Below are 4,445 nucleotides of genomic sequence, written 5' to 3'. Positions count from 1 at the left end.
CCGAGCCTTCAACCGCAATAATTATGGCGGCAGAGCAATTCTCAATCTGTTTATTGTTTGAATGAGAGCCTGGTGCCCCGGTACTTCTATGTCTTAATGAGCTGCTGATAAACCATCTTAAAGTTGATTTTAATGGTGCTGATATATTTTTCAGTTATTTTTTTGATTAATTGTAATCAATTTATCACATAGGATATGTGATGATCATGGTTAGTCCACATCATCTATAAGTAACTCTAGTTAAATGTTTTTCAAAGATTCAGTAAAGTTTATTGGGGTTACTGGTGAAAAAAAGGTTTTTAGATTTTTTGGCAAAAAAATGACAAGTTAGTTGGATTTTTTGGTTAATAGCCCTTTTGTTTATTAATAAAGAAATGAGTTTAAAAGAGTGGTACCTTGTATTAGTACAAAGTGTAGGACAGTAGTTCGGGAGATGCTTTGTAAACACAAAGTCGTGGAATTAGAAATCACAAATCAGTGACGCAGCTACTATAGTTTAGATTAAAACAGAATACACTTTATAGATAAACACGAACAGATAAACAGAGGCGGTGACTTCGATCAAGCGAAATAAAGAGGGATTAGGGTTTCTGAATTTGGGGAAATCAATTGGATCGGTGTGGATGGTGGGTGGTGTATGAACGGAGGCCGCGAGTCGGCGGTGGACACGGGAGAAATCGGCGGCGTCGTGTGGGGAGGGAGGAAGAAGGATGGAGGCGATTGTGTTGGTTTGAACAGGGCTGGCTAGAGGAGAGACAGAGGTTGAGGGGTGGTGATCAGTAGGTGTGTTTAGGTGGGTGTTATTTCGTGGTTGTAAATTGATTTCATGGTAGGTGTTTATGACACGGGGCTGATTTATTGGGTTGCTGGACAAGAATGATTACAGGAGATGCCCTGTGGTTGACGCGGCGGTGGGCTGCGGTCCAGGCGTCTCGGTTATGGCCAGACGAGGTGGTGGCCTGGTTGTGGCCGTGTGCTGCAGCAGGTGGTTCGGTTGGTGTCACAACAGAGTTGTGATAGCAAGGCTGGGAGGAGTGAAGTGATGACTGAATTGATTAGTTAGTCAATGAGAGTTGCGTGTGTATAGCTTAGGAACTTGGGGATGAAAACATAGATGTTGGGGGACAGTTGGACGGCTATGGTGATATTTTGAGGGCTCAGCCTTGAGTATTCGAGAAACAGGGCAGCTGGGGTTTTAGAGTATAAAAGGAAGGATGGCAGGAGGTGTACAGGAAAGAAAGTGTGGTGGGTTGAGGTTGCAACATCAACAACAGAAGGTATAAACTTTTAAATTCAGTGATTATAAGTTCCTATCCTGTTTTCGGAGCAGTTTTATTCTGATTTGGTGATCGACTACTGAACTAAAGTAGTAGTGTATGATTCCTAGTTTATTTGGGCGCTGATTTTGCATCAATCGGAGTAACGAGCTAGGAGTTATGGCAGTTTTAGTATGGGTTGTTAATAACCTACGAATTTACTGAACACTGAACTTTGGAGCAATGTTTCACCTAGCTAAACACCTTAGTTCGAATTGAAATTTTGAGGGATGATAATGTACTGAGTATAGAAGATCTCAGAGGTGGTTTCATGTCAAAATAATAATCCTACGATTTATATTGAATTTTGGAGTGTGGCTGTGATAATGATAAAATTCTTGTTTTGTGCTGCTGAGATAAATTCGAGCACCATCTTTGAGCGAGTATTTGGCCTAGCTATACTAATCGGTTTAAGTTGAAATTTTTAGGATAGCAAGATATTATGTCGGAGGTTAAAATGGAAAAGGTTTCATGTGAAGATGTTGAGTTATGGAGTTTTGAAAAATACTAGAAAATAGAGCGTTGAAATGGAGATCTTATTGTGGATTTTTGAAAAGTGCGACCCCGGGATAGTCCACTTTATTTTGAGGATTAAATTCATATGTCGAGGATTGACTCTCTAGTTCGAGGAATTATTTTTATTTCAGGAATTATTTTTCTATTATGAGAAGTGATTGTGTATTTAATTGAAATAGCGGAATAAAGTAAACTGTTTTGGCAGAGATTGCTATGTTATTGATATGTGGTTTGCTCAATTTTAAAATACATGATGTTCAAAATTATAGTATCTTATTAATTTAGTTTGATGAGATTCCGAGCTGATTTGAGATGTGATTGGATTACAAGTGGACTTGTAATTCAGATTTGGATTATAGACGGGAGTTATCAGAGTTTATTTGTATGAATACTAAAGCATGAAAATTATCTGTTATGTGCTAATGTGACTATTTGCTTTATTGTTTGGCACTATGTGCATAAATTAATTGTATATAGTATGTGTTTATATGGCGAAGGGTAGTAATATAAATTCGATTCCACGAATAGACAATGCTCTGGATTATTCGTCCACTGAAGTATTGCTTTGCTATATAGTCTATCGAGGCGCGTGCATTCAACAAATTACAAAAGCCAGCGCATAGTGTTGCAAGTCAAGTTTGGAATAGTTTGATAAGGCGATATTGTGCCGTGAAATAGTCCAATAGAATGTAGTGATTTCAGAGTTAGCAGAGTTGAGGCCAGTATAAAAGCTCGAGTAGAGTGACTGAGTTGTCACCTGTTTCTATCAAAGGCAAGTATTCCTATTCTTCTCTTTTATTTAAAGAGCAAGTATTTCAATTCCCTCTTTTGAGCAAATTCTCAATTACGACTTGTATTTCCTGCAAGCATGTTTCGATATTTAAAAGTGCAAATACTTTTATCTTTGTCTGGTGATTTTAAATATCGAATATCTTTAGTTCGATACTTTTTACCATTATATGAACAGTGACAACATTAGTTGAGAAGCATTCTGATTATGTTAATCAGTTTTCTGGAAAGTATGGTCTGAGTTACTTTACAGTTTGGAACTATTGATGACTTTATAGCAGTCGTATTTCGATACTACAATATATGCCTGGTCTTCTGTCCCAGACATAAACCCTGGATTTTAAATAAATAGTTTTGTTAATTCCTCTAAGCCGCATTGCAGTGGATTTTAAAATTGTACTCAGACTTTAATGAAATTGATTTTGACAGTATTTTGAAATTGAAAACTAAAGAGTTTTCAGAAAGTTTTGAAAGGATGATTGTATGGCATAAGGTACTAATTAATTGTCCTGCCAGAAAGGCCAGCAAATTATTTTGTTTTGATTGGATGAACGCGTAGGGGCCGTGGCGGCGGTCCTGCGAAGGGCTAGGTATTATATGAAATATATATAATGCCAGATTTGCCAAAGGCCATTGTGTTGCCTTCTATTCGGTACTTATTGTTTGGATCTGCTTCTACGAAGCATGATTCGGTGCTATCACAGGATGTCCTGATCAGCTATGTTAGTGCGCCGTCAGTTGAGGATTCCAATCCAAAAACTGGTCATTACCGTTTAAGCTTATACTAGCTTATGTTTACTGTCAAATTTATCTTGTGATTTTCAGCATATTGAATTATATGTTTGATAAACTTTTGAGTTAAAACTGTTACATTTACTTCAAAAGTTTGTTTATTTCAAATACTCTAATTTTTTTTTTTTTGACAATGCAGGCTTATATGCCTTACACATTAGTATCTGTTCTAATAATTCTCGGGGTGAGCCAGAGTCGAACCCGGGTGTCCCGGGACAACAGAGGATAAGCCCACCACTGGGCTCTAATTTAATTCAAAAGAAATTATATCTTGTGGCTCTTGCCTTTCGCACTATCTTGCTGAGCATTTTCGCTCACCCTTGCTATTATTTCTAACCCTTTCAGCTAGGGATTAAGATGATCACCGGTGTAAGCTGCGCGTAAGATTGATGCTAGGCGAGAATGCCAGAGAGATGTCTGTGAAACCAGTTATGGTTAGAATTGTTTAATACAGTTCAGTTGTGAATAGATTTATTTATTGGTTATCAGTTATAAGTTATTCTTCTAATCGAAGTTTAGCTGATAATGTAGTTTAAGTTGTAATGAGACTTTAAGGTTTTGGGTTCTGATTTCGATGCTGTAACCTATTAGCGATCCTGTTTTAGGGGGTCAAAGTGATTTTGATCTAAATCCCTTTTAAAATGTCCAGATGTTTTAAATATCTGTTTTACCTTTTCCCGCAAATACAGGTTTTTAAAAGATTTTTATGATAGTGGCACCAAATCCAGACCCCCGGATTTGCGGGATGTCACAGGTCATTTATTTAGACCCGTGAAATAAAAATCAATTTATAATACCTAATTTTCAAAAAAATTGGTTGAAGTTTCTCAGTCAAATTTGACTAATGACTATTACGTAATATTGAAATGAAAATAGACAAAATAAAAAAAAAAGGTCAATTGAAAAAATTTCAAGAATTGAGATGAATTTTTGATATGTTAATTTGTTATTGATTTAAAAGCGTGGATGGTGAAAGTTTTTGATTTCGAGTTCATTGACGTATAAAAATTAGCAACATAATTTTAAATATAC

General features: G+C 36.6%; 1 long non-coding RNA gene across 1 annotated transcript; it reads left to right on the top strand.

Moving 5' to 3' along the window:
- The first annotated feature begins 425 nt into the window (after nucleotides 1-425).
- On the top strand, nucleotides 426-4,105 carry LOC135148251 (uncharacterized). The gene is made up of 3 exons (XR_010286211.1): nucleotides 426-1,277; nucleotides 2,409-2,604; nucleotides 3,553-4,105. It is a non-coding gene; the product is annotated as an uncharacterized LOC135148251 (long non-coding RNA).
- The last annotated feature ends 340 nt before the right edge of the window (nucleotides 4,106-4,445 follow it).

Source organism: Daucus carota, chromosome 8, assembly GCF_001625215.2.
Source record: "Daucus carota subsp. sativus chromosome 8, DH1 v3.0, whole genome shotgun sequence".
NCBI lineage: Eukaryota > Viridiplantae > Streptophyta > Magnoliopsida > Apiales > Apiaceae > Daucus > Daucus carota.
The sequence above is the reverse complement of the archived record's forward strand: the minus strand, read 5'-3'. Positions and strand labels throughout refer to the sequence as shown.